Source organism: Equus przewalskii, chromosome 1, assembly GCF_037783145.1.
Source record: "Equus przewalskii isolate Varuska chromosome 1, EquPr2, whole genome shotgun sequence".
Lineage (NCBI taxonomy): Eukaryota > Metazoa > Chordata > Mammalia > Perissodactyla > Equidae > Equus > Equus przewalskii.
In genome coordinates this window covers 165,769,309-165,782,480 of record NC_091831.1, presented here as the reverse complement: position 1 = coordinate 165,782,480, position 13,172 = coordinate 165,769,309, and the positions used below count along the sequence as shown (strand labels likewise).

At 34.3% G+C, this 13,172-nt stretch overlaps 1 long non-coding RNA gene across 1 annotated transcript in view; it reads right to left on the bottom strand.

The window, feature by feature from the left end:
* LOC139084684 (uncharacterized) overlaps positions 1-4,133 on the bottom strand; it is a 31,084-nt gene extending 26,951 nt beyond the window's left edge. The window contains exons 1-2 of the long non-coding RNA XR_011542251.1: positions 3,726-4,133; positions 3,233-3,395 (exon numbers count right to left, since the gene is read on the bottom strand). This is a non-coding gene — a long non-coding RNA (uncharacterized lncRNA). The remainder of the gene's footprint in view (positions 1-3,232; positions 3,396-3,725) is intronic.
* Positions 4,134-13,172: the final 9,039 nt, after the last annotated feature.

Here is a 13,172-nt window from a genome sequence, read left to right as displayed (position 1 = left end):
CCACTTGTGGTTGTTTCCTTATGTCAGTGTCCTGGTCACACTGTGAATTGTGACTCCACTTGATACTGCTGTTAGGTCACAGCCATAGAATTCAGTAAAGGCAGCTAGTTTTCTTGTACTACTGGATTGTTCCTTTGGGTTCAGACTAAGATATATTTTTTGGTTTGCTTTTATTACTCATTAACATTTCAGGAGCATCTACTAAAGAGTGTTGAAGAATGTCTTCAAAGAATTAAATAGAAGTTTTACACCAAAGAATTAACATAAACAGAAAATAAAGAATTAAAGGCATTAAAAAAGGGTAATAATTTTAGCTTCAGAAAAGTTATTCTTGACACTGAAGACTTCCAAATTTAGAGTGCTTTTCTTGAACATTTTCCATTTAAAATATGTCTCAAACTCACCAAGTTTTTCAAAAGGAAATACATAGTTCTTCACACTTGCAAGCTAGAATGAATTTTACGTAGGAGAGTGGAGAAACAGAAAAATATGTTGACATTTTCAGTTTAATGAAAAATCTATTTTTTTGGCTTAGTTTTGGATAAACTAAATGCTGAAATCCCTGAATAGAAAAATATTTTTAAAAAGCTTCACAAGTTTAAATAGAATTTCATGTTATTTTCAGATGCTTTTCCTTATAAATACAGAAATTACATTGATGTCAAGAATTTGTTAGTTCCTAAGAGTAGGGGCTTGGTCTGTATGACCCACTCTCTCTTTAAAGACATTTGTATTTACTTAAATGATTTAGGTATATGGAATTATACCTAAATTTAAATTGTGATGATGAAAGTAGCATGAAGGTTTGATGAATTTTGCTGTGTTGGGATATATTGGCAAAATTTTCATAATATGAAGAAAGATGAGAGAGGATAGAGAAGTTTAAAATAGTATATGGGATATTTTTAGTCAGCATTTATTTAATTATCTGATTAATTGTGAAAGTCTCCACTTAATTTTGCCAGACTGCACCAAACCTAAAGGAAAAAGCCTTCAATTTTTAAAAATAATCACTGCTTAGAATATGTATTGTTATATTTTATTTTAAAAGCCTATTTTTTTAAGACCACTGCATGATTAACAATCAGCAACCCCTTTTCAGAGATTAAAAATGTCAAAAGTCAGGAAATTATTTTACTGAGATGTGTGTATGTTAACCACATTCTAGTTAATTTATAAATATAAATGGATTTATACATTTCTTCACAAGGATTTTTTTGAGCACCTGTTTGATTCGAAGCACAGTACAAGTCTTGAGAAGGAGGCAGAGCACAAGCACAAATAAGAAGCAAAGACCATGGAGGTCAAGGTGGTGGTGTGCGGGGGCCAGCTCGTACTGGCTCACGACAGCCCACTGTGAGCATCTCTTCTGACAGCCATGTGCAATGACATTGGTATCTTGAAATTGGTAGTAGTGGAAGTATGAGCATGGTAAAAATGAGCGAGTGTTACAGAAGAGAATTTCTTTTCTTCTTTTTCATTTTTTCCTTCTCAGAGGTGGCAGGAGCCAGTTGTTAAATGTTTTCTAGGGCACCATTGGGTAAAGGATACAGGCTCTGCAATCAGATATATCTGAGCAGCCCTGTTTCATACTGCATAAACTTAGACAATTTACTGAACCTCATTTAAACCACTTCCTCTGTAAACTGCAATTTCCTATCATCACTAACATCATGTGTTTGTTGTGAGGATTAAATGAGAGAACTGTAAAGTGCTTAGCGTGTCTTGGTTCATAGAAAACTATTTTATTTTTAGTCACAGACTTTGCCCTCAAAGCATCCAAACGCAGGTTATAATACAACAGGTGTTATAATAAGGTAGACTGAATTGATAAGTATTATTAAAGTATCTTACAACAGTTATGTAGAAAGCATTAAAGTAGTGTAGAGAAGGGGATGCTAATTCTGCCAAGAAAGCCGGGAAGGACACATAGAAAAGGTAAAATGTGGATGATATTGCAATAGATGTACCAGAGTTTGCTTAGCAAAGAAAGTGGATGATGTAAGGAGAATCCTAGGCAATGGGACCAGTGTGTGAATGGCACAGATGTCGTATAGAAGGGTATTTGATAAAATGGATAGTACCTTCAGAGGTACACGTGTGTGGTTTGATTCCAAGTAAAATCTGGGCACCAGGAGTATCGTTTGAGAAAGACTGCTGATGGTAAATGTCATCTCCCACATAATTTTTGCCTAAAACACGATGTCTTTTAGTTTTCTTTCTGTCCCATAATTCCTAGAATTAAGAGAGTGAGAGATTTCCCCTGGACACTGACCACCAGGCTCAAATTTACAATTATAAACTGAAGCACTAAACAAATTAGGTCTTCAAAGTGATTTATAAATATTGGCTAATTCACTAATTTAAGTGTCAAGCTAAGTAGTTAAGCATTCATATTAACTTTTATAATTGGGAACTTTGAAAAAAAGAGTAACATAATCATTTAAATTAAAAAAGCCAATGCATTTTAAACTTGTATTTAGCAAACACAGCTTATTCCTAAATTGAGTATTTCATTAAATGGAGCTGAGGGAATAGTATTGTTTAAATATTGTATTTATTACATTTTTATCTACATTTATTGTTTTCAATACTTAAAAAATTTGAGGTTACAATGTTATTGTATCCTGGTTATAATAAAATCATAATGCATAATGCCCATCATTAGGCATTGTTTAGAATCCCCCTGTACTTTCTCTTGCATTGTTCCAACTTCTTCTCCCATATTATTAATAAAAAATTAATAATGAAAGGAAGTTTTTATCTTTTTAATTTAGAAAGAGTAGAAAATAAATAAATACTAGCAAACAGTCATCCACATGTTTTTAATGCTTGAAGTCTTGCTAAGATATCCTTGGGATAATCTTCTTCCTTTGGACTATTCTCTCCTGAGAAAATAGTACTTTGTAATGAGAAATTTGTTCTTTAGTACTAAAATATTTAAAATTCTTAAAGTACTAAAGTAGTACTTAAAGTACTAGAAGGCATGGAAAGACTATAGGCCGTAGACATGAAGCGATTTGCATTTATTACTGGTGCTGTGGGGTAAAATGTATGTGGGTGATGGATTTCAAGCTACGTACTAAGAAAGGCTTTGTGGTTTACTTTTACTGTAGCTCCTGAATGTCTAGTCATGATTGGTGGGCTAAACCCTTGCTTACTATGAACATAAATGGGCTCCCTTGTCCCTTCTGTGCTCACCACTCCCAATAAAAATAAGGCCTGTACCCACCTGGTCCATTGAGAAGGATGATTCAATTATCTTTCCAGGACACTAGACCAACAAAGCATGTCCCAAATCCATAAAGCATACTTCAAAATGCAATAAAAAGTGCGGCCTCTCTTCTGCTTGGTTTCCACCTTTTCATCCCTCTTCTATACTGCCCAAGCTCCACCTGGAGGGGTGAGAAATTGAAACCCTTAAATCCTCTCTCCTCTTTGGGGAGCCTCTTCTTTTTCCCCTGCAAGGTGTTTTTTAATAGACTTATATGTCTCAATGGAATGACACATTTCTAAGGGAAAGAATCTGATCCAGCTCAAGTTCTGGAATCAGAATTAGTCTTTCACTAGATCAAGACGTTTGGATAACATATTACCTGTGAATTTAGATTCTATAAGCAAAGGAATTTGCATTAATATAAACAAACAAACAAAAAACAACAAAAGAATCAGAGACTTATAGCCAAAAAAAAACCCCCATTAAAAATCACTTTAATTTCACATACCAGAATCCACACTGTGAAAACTTTTCAAAGTAAAATCAAGGATATTCCAAAACTGAGCTAAGACAATAAAAGTAATTTATCAAAATCAAACTCTTTGAGACTCACAAAGAAAGTACTTCTAGTTCTGACCCTTAGGACCTGTCATTACTGTGAAAGACTGTAAAAAAGATTTGGGAGAAAGGTATTAAATGAGTAGAGGTTGATAAGGTGGAAGTCTCCATAGCTGTTATAAAAGTAAATCTTCCTAAACCAGAGCCAACTGTAAAAAAGAGAAAGATTTACTGCTGGCTGTCTTTGTCTCTGCTGCTGTAATGGGCACCATTAGCTATATGTTGTGAAAGCAGCCACTCGGGAAGATGGGAGACATTACATTTTAGATTGATTCTGGAATTCTCAGGCTGCTGTTCTACATTCTTGAGAAAAGTTTCAAGGAAAGAACAGACAGGACTTAGCTTTTGTGACTTCATCATCGAGGCTATAGAGTGTGATTGGCTTTGGTGTCAGATAAACGTAAGTTTGAATGCCAGTTCTACTAATTATTAATTGTGGGTTCTTGGGCAGGTTGCATTACATTCAAAATTTCAACTTCATGATTGAGAAAATGATGCTGATGTTGATGATAATAACAAATACTTAGATTGTTGTGAGGATTAGTATATGTTAATATAACTTCCTAAACCTCTTAGTAAAGTGCTTGGCATATATTTCACAATAAACATTAACTTAAAACACAAAGAGTGACCCCTTGGACTCTTGGTGCTGGCTATACTAATTGGCTGTTCTACTATGGCCATATTGTAAAGAAATTGACCTCAATTTGCATACATTTGAAAAATTATTAGTCTGTGGGATAGTGAATTTACTAAAGGGAAAAGGACAATACCAAAAAGGTTCTTTAGCTCTTCATGGTACTTAAAAATCATCCTTAAGCACTATACTAAGTGAGTTTTCAATAGATATTATTTACTGATTAAGCACAGAGAAACCGTAACTTAAATAGAAACAGAAACTTAATTTTAATCAAGGAAAGAGAGATTCAAGGAGGGAGAGGAGAGCAAGATGGAAACAAATAACAACAAAAAACAAGAAAAGTTTATTCACACCACTAGACTAAGGATTGCAGACGTTGTGAGTCGGTCTCCAAGTAAGAGAAGCAGGAAGTGAACTACCAGATTCTGGACTGTGCCCTTTACATGCCTTATCTCATTAGATTCACACAATAATCCTATGAGGAAAGATTACTTTCTAATTTTACTAACAAGAAAACAAACACAGGGATGTTTAAGTATGGAAGTCCTACAGAAGCAGAGATGAGATGGACTTAACTGGTTTTCGAACATCCTTCTTTGGCTTCTATGGGAATAATTTAGGCAAAGGCCAGACAGGGTTCCCAGCCTTGGTTGAAATTGAAGTAATGGAGGAAACCTATATAGATATGATAACTTTTTCTTTCTGGAAGGGCCCAAGGGAATATGGTGAGCCCTTTCTCTTTAGGACTCAGGTGTGACTTCAAGGAGCTGGACAGCCAACTAGACTGCAAGAAGATATAATATGATAAAATACTTTTCAAAATATTTCAGATCCACATCTTCTTTATCCATTCATCCCTTGATGGCACCTAGGTTGCTTCCAAGTCTTGGCTATTGTGTATAATGCTGCAATGAACATAGGGGTGCATGTATCTTTATGCTTTTGTGTTTTCAAGTTCTTTGGATGAATACCCAGCACTGGGATAGCTGGATTCTATGGTAGATCTATTCTTAATTTTCTGAGGATACTCCATACTGCTTTCCATAGTGGCTGCACCAGTTTGCACTCCCACCAGCAGTGTACAAGGGTTCCCTTCTCTCCACATCCTCTCCAACATTTGTTGTTTCCTGCCTTGTTAATTATAGCCATTCTGACCAGAGTGAGGGGTAGTTTTGGTTTGCATTTCCCTGATAGCTAATGATGTTGAGCATCTTTTCATATGCCTGTTGGCCATCCGTATTTCTTCTTTGGAGAAATCTCTGTTCAGATCGTTTTCCCATTTTTTAATTGGGTTGTTGGTTTTTTTGTTGAGCTGTATGAGTAAAGAAGATGTGGTATTTATACAGAACTGAATATTACTCAGCCATAAGAAATGATGAAATCCGGCCATATATGACAACACGGATGGTCCTTGAGGGTATTATGCTCAGTGAAATTAGTCAGAGGGAGAAAGTCAAATACTGTATGATCTCACTCATAAATAGAAGATAAAAACAATGACAAACAAACACATAGCAACGGAGATTGGATTGGTGGTTACCATAAGGGAGGTTGGGGGAGGGCAAAAGGGGTGATTAGCCTCACATGTGAGGGGATGGACTATAATTAGTTGTTGGGTGGTGAACATGATGTAATCTACACAGAATTCAAAATATATTATGATGTACATCTCAAAGCTATATAATGTTATAATCTAATGTTACTGCAATTAAAAAAATAAAAAACTAAAATACAGTTAAAAAATATTTCAGATCCTTAAAAGGGTCGAGTGTGTGTATGTGTGTGTGAAAGAGAGAGAGAGGGAGAAGGAGATGAGAGGAGCACTCATTTTTACCTATGGCAGCTTTGTTCTCATTATTATTCATATACTCTTCAGAATAATACACAATATAATTTCCATCTTAATTTTCTAACTTCGATGCTTTTCTTCCAGTTAGGTTTTTGTTATAGTGGGTTGTTAGGTTACAGTGGTGCAGGTGCCTAGGATAGAGGAAATGGATCTCTTGTACTAAGAAATACTTTCCAATCAGAGGGTTAAACACTCTTAGTGTTGATGAGGCAAAAATACGATTATCTATTTATCATGTTATAATGACTCATCTCACGACAATTCACATTACAGAGAAAACAAAATATTATGGCTGCCTCTTTGGTAGAAGATGATGTGCATCTCATTGCTGTATGTACTAGAAAAATAGCATCTTGAATGGCCAGTTCTAAGCTTTAAAACATCAATATGAAAGTGTAGTTTAGATTGTAAATTCAAGATGTCTGGTGGTTATTATTCTTGTTCAATGGGAAGTTTCCCTTATAGTAGCCATTGTAATGAATACTTTTTATATCCTTCCGTCACCTTTAAGTGCTTAGAAAATTCCCCATTAGTAGAATCCAAGCTTCTCTCTATGGAAGCCAGAAAAAATTTCTCAGCCTCCCCTACACCTAGAGCATAGTCATGTGACCTAGCTTCCACCAATTAGAAGCACTTTATTCAGAAGCTGGTGACCCAAAGAGGCAAGGTCTGCAGAGGTCATTCTGGCAAGACTGGTGGAAGATATATCCAATTTCCAGGTGCAAAAGTGGTGGACATTCCAAGACGGTGTCCAGTGCTTGGAATCAGTAGAATTTGGCTGTGAGTAATAGAGACTGTACCCAGTGGTGGCAACTATGGTAACTTCTTGATATTTTTTAATTCGTTGAATTTTTATCAAATTTAGAAACTAATAAAAGTACAAATGCGTACTTCATATATAGGTTATACATTACGATGACTAAGTGGCTATCCAGAACCCCCATTCTCTGGCTCTGCCAAATAACAGCTGTTTGAACCCAAGAGTCGTTAGTTTTCAATAGAATTCTACAATGACACTGATTATTTTCCCATCCACTGATCACTTGTTTTGAGATGTGTATCTTTTAGTTTTATTAATAGGCTTTATTTTTATAAAAGTTCTATATCACAGAAAAATTGAGCAGATGGTAGAAAGTTCCCATATTATACTCCCTCCAAAGTTTCTCCAATTATTAAATATCTTATACTAGTATGATTAGTATAGTATGTTTGTTGTAATTATGAACAAATATTGATTGACTGTTAACTAAAATCCATACTATTCAGATTTCCTTAGTTTTTACATGATGTCCTTTTTCTCCTCCAAGATCCCATCCAGGATACCATATTACATTTTGCTGCCGTGTATCCTTAGGCTCTTTCGGCTGTGAGAGTTTCTCAGACATTCTTTGTTTCCTGGTTTTTTATGACCTTGACGATTTTAAGGAGTATTGGTCAGATATATTGTAGAATGTTCTTTCGTTGAAATTTTTCTGATGTTTTTCTCACGACGTGATTGGGATAATGGGCTTTTAGGAGGAAGATCACAGAGATAAAGTGCCATTTTCACCACATCATGTGAAGAGTACACACTATCAACATGATTTCTGGCTGTTGATGTTGACTTTGATTACCCGGATTAAGTAGAGTTTGTCAGGTTTCTCTGCTGTAAAGTTGCTCCAGTAATGTACTCTGAAATTTTCTTTGGAAGGACGTCACTATGCACAGCACATTTTTGAGGAGAGGGAAGTCATACTCCCTCTTTATTAGGATGGAGTATCTACATAATTTATTTGGAATTTCTGTCATGAGAGATTTGTCTCTACTCATCCATTTACTAATTTATTCAATCACTTATTTGTATCAGTATAGGCTCATGGATTTTTATTTTATACTTTAGATTTTGAGCCAATACTACTTTTATTAGTTTGTTGTTCAAATTGTTCTAGTTTAGGCCATTGGGATCTCTTTCAGTTGGTTCCTGTTCTATTTGGCATACTTCCATAAATGTGTTTTTGTTTTTAATTTCTGTCTTTGCAAGATGCTCCAGGCTCATTTTGCGTGTTCCCTGCACACTCTTAGAATCAGTCACTTCTTCAAAGACCCCTGAATCCTTTTACTTGAGAATGGTATTAGAAACCATGGTGGGGTTCTAGGTGTGCCTTTCCCTACCTGGATGTTGCTTCTGTTGGGCCCTCTCAGGTAACAGAGCAAAGAAATATACATGTATATATCAACCCATGCATATACACACGTATATAAGTACTTCTATATGTAACCATCTGTATCTATAGAAGGTTAAACATGAGCCCTTACTGATGTCTCCACTTCTAATCCATTACCAAATGGATCATTCTAGTCTTCTCCCCTTGCTCATCTGTAAATCTCCACTGCAACAGTGAGAAGCATGGCTGCCATCATCTACCATGTATTCACTTAATTGTTCAATTTTAGTATATACGTACAGCAGTACCAGAATTATTGACTCATATCCATGTGGGCAACAAGTTTACTGACTAAAGTACGGAACTTATGTTCAGTTCCTTTTGCCTTTAGTCTTACAGGCACCATTCATATCACAAGTTAATTAGGTTAGCACCTCTTCCCCCACACCCTTCAGCAATATGGTTTTATATATTTGTAGCAGTTAGATTCTCTTATCACAGTTTACATTCTTTCTTGGGATTCCCTGACCATCTAAATGATTTATTTCTTATACATTAAGGCTTACTCTTTGTACTATAAAAATCTTATAGTTTTTGACAAATGCATAATGTCATATATCCAGCATCACAGTATCATACACAATAGCTCATTGCCCTAAAAATGCCCTGTACATCACCTATTCATCCTTCGCTTCTCCCCCAAACTCCTGGCACTACTTATCTTTTTACTATCTCTATAGTTTGCCTTTTCCAGAATGCTATATAACTGGAATCATAAAATATGTGGCCTTTTCACACTGGCTTTTTTCACTTAGGAGTACGTATTTAAGGTTTTCCCATGTCCTTCTGTGGGTTGATCATTCCTTTATAACACTGAATCATATTCCATTGCAAAGATTTACCAGTTTGTTTATACATTCACCTATTGAAGGACAACCTGGTTGTTTCCAGTTTTTGGCAGTTATGAATAAAGCTGCTGTACACATTTTTGTGAAAGTTGTTTTTGTGAACATAAGCTGTCAACTCAATTTGGTAAATATCGAGGAGTGTGATTGATGAATTTTATGGTAAGACTATATTTAGCTTTGTAAGCAACTGCCAAAAGGTCTTCCAAAGTAAATGTACCATTTTGCATTTTCTCCAGCAATAAGTGACGTTCCTGTTGCTCTATATACTCTCCAGCATTTGGTATTGCCAGATTGTTAGATTTTAGCCATTTTAATAGGCATGTAGTGGTACCTCACTGTCGTTTTAATTTGCAGTTCCCTAATGACAAAAAATGTTGAGCATCTTTTCATATGCTTAATTAACAACTGTGTATATTCTTTGTTGAGGTGTGTGTTCAGAGTTTTGTCTGTTTTTTGCTTCGTTATTATTATTATTTTTTGGTGAGGAAGATTGGCATGGATGTTAGTCAATCTTTCTCTATTTTGTGTGAGGGATGCCACCACAGCATGGCTTGGTGAGTGGCGCGTAGGTTAGCACCTGGGATCTGAACCTGCAAATCCCAGGACACCAAAGTGGAGCCACCAAGCTGGCCCCTCCTTATTATTTGTTTTAAAAGGTTTTTGTGTATTTTGGGTGCCAGTCCTTTATCAGATGTGTTTTGTGAAGATTTTCTCACAGTCTGCGGCCTGTCTTTTCTTTCTCTTAACAATGTCTTTCATAGAACAGAAGTTTTTAATTTTTACAAGTCCAATTTACCAATTTTTTTTTAAGGAATGTGCTTTTGACTTTGTATTTAAAAAGTCATTGCCAAACCCAAGGTCACTAGATTTTCTCACCTGAAATCTTCTAGAATTGTATATTTCTGCATTTTACATTTAGGCTTATGATCCTTTTGAGTTAATTTTTGTGAAAGGTCTATGTCTGTATATATATATTTTTGCATATGGATGTTCCATTGTTCCAGCATTACATTTTGAAAAGACTATCCTTTCTTCCTTGAATTGCCTTTACTATTTGTCACGGATCAGTTGACTATATTTGTGTGGGTCTATTTCTGAGCTCTTTATTCTGTTCCACCAGTCTATGTGTCTGTTCTTTTCCCAATATCATGCTTTCCTGATTATTGTAGCTTTTTATTAAGTCTTGAAATCAGGCAGCTCAAGTCCTCACACATTGTTCTACTTCAATATTGTGTTGTCTATTCCAGGAGTTTTTCATTTCTGTATGAACTTTAGGATCAGCTTGTTGATATCCACAAAATCTTTTACTGAGCTTTTCATCTGGAGTTGCATTAAATCTATAGATAAAGTTGGGAAGAATTGACATCTTGACAATATTGAGTCTTTCAATCTGTGAACACAGAATTTCTATTTATTTAGTTTTCTTTTTCAGAGGCACATACATATCTTGCACGTAGTTAATTAGATTTATACTTCAGTTTTCCTTTTTATGCTAATGTAATGGATACTCTGGTTTTAATTTCAAATTCCAATTGTTCATTGCTGGTATATAGAAAAGCTAATGACTTTTCTGTGTTAACGTTGTATCCTATGAATTTGCTACACTCACTTATTACTTCTGAGAATTATTTTCTTGATTTTTTGGGATTTTCTACATAGGCAATCATGTCATCTATGAACAAAGAGTCTTATTTCTTCCTTCCCAATCCAGTTATCTTTTCTTTTCTTTTCATATCTTATTGCATTAGTTACGATTACTAGTATGATGTTTAATAATAGTTGTGAGGCAGGACATATACCTTGTTCTTGATCTCAAGGGCATAGCATCCAGTTTCTCCCAGTTAAGTATGATGTTAGCTGTAAGATTTTGTAGATGTTTCTTTATCAAGTTGAACAATCTCCTTCTATTCCAAGTTTGCTGAGGGTTTTGTCATTAATGGGTGTTTAATTTTGTAAATTCTTTTCTGTATTAATTAATATGACAATATGATCCTTATTCTTTAGCCTTTTGATGTGATGAATTACATTAATTGATTTAAAAATGTTGAATCAGCCTTGCATGCCTGGAAAGAAATCTCTCCTACTTACGATGTTTCACTATTTTTATACATTATTGGATTCAATTTGCTAGTATTTTTTTGAGAATTTTTGCATCAATGTTCATAAAAAATACTGATCTATAGTTTTCCTTCCTTGTAATGTCTTCATATGAATTTGGTATTAGGGTAATGCTGGCCTCATAGAATGAGTCAAGAAAAGTTTCTTTTGCTTCTGTTTTCTAGAAGAGATTGCAGAGTACTGACATTATTTCTTCCTTAAATGTAGAATTCACCAGTGAATCATATGGTTCAGTTGCTTTCTTTTTTGAAAACTTATTCATTATTAAATTCTTTTCTTTGATAGTTATAGGCCTATTCAGGTTATTTATTTCTTTTCGTGTGAGTTTTTGTAGTTTTTATCATTCAAGAAATTGTCCTTCCATTTCATCTAAGTTATCAAATTTATGGGCATAGAGTTGTTCATAATATTTCTTTATTATCTTCTTAATGTGTATGTGATCAGTAGTGATAACCTTTCATGTCTGATATTAGTAATTTGTGCCTTTTCTCTCCTTTTTATTTCTTCTACTTCATTTTTTTTTTTTTTTTGGTTAGCCTGGTACAGATTTATCAATTTTATCGATCCTTTCAAAGTGCCAGCTTTTGACTTCATTTATTTTCTCTGTTGAGAAATTCAATTTCATTTATTTCTGTCCTAATTTTTATTATCTCTTTTCTTAAGTTGCTCTTTCATCTCTAGTTTCCCAAGGTGGAAGCTCACTTATTGATTTTGGACCTTTTATTTTTCTAGTATATGAATTTAATGATATCAGTTTCCTTCCAAATACTCTTTTTGCTGCATCTTACAAATTTTGATAAACTATATTTTCATTCAGTTTGAAATAATTTAAAAATTCTCTTGAGATTTCTTTGACTCTGTTTTATTTAGAAGTATGTTATTTCCAAATATTTTGGGATTTTCCAACTATCAGTTATTGATTTCTAGTTTGATTCCAATGTGGTGTAATAACATACTTATATATAATTTATATTCTTTTAAATTTGTTAAAGTAACATACTTATATATAATTTATATTCTTTTAAATTTGTTAAAGTATGTTTCATGACCATGAATATGGTCTCTCGATGAATATTCCAAGTGAACTTCAGAAGAATGTGCATTCTGCTATCATTGGGTGAAGTAGTCTAAAAATACAGTTAATTAGTGGTGCTTTTTAGTTTCACTATATAATGACTGATTTTCTGCCTACTGGATCTATCAAATACTGAAAGAGGGATGTTGAAGTCTCTAACTCTAATTGTGGATTTGTCTATTTCTCTTTCCACTTCTATCAGTTTTGCCTTGTGTATTTTATTGTTCTCTTGTCAGGTGCACAAATGTTAAGGATTGTAATGTATTTTTGGAGAATTGACCCTTATATTATTATGTAATGCCCCTCTTTATGCTGATAATTTTCCTTGGTCTGAAGTCTACTGTGTCTAAAACTAACATAACTGCTTCAGCTTTCTTTCGATTAGTGTTAGTATGGTATATCTTTCTCCATCCCTTTATTTTTGATGCATCTATGTATTTATATTTAAAGTGGGTTTCTTACAAAGAATATATAGTTGAGTCTTGTTTTTATAATCCAATCTGAAAGTCTCTGTCTTTCAATTAGTGTATTTAAACCATTCAAATTTAAGACATTACTAATATAGTTGAATTAATATGTACCATGTTTGTAACTGTTTTATAC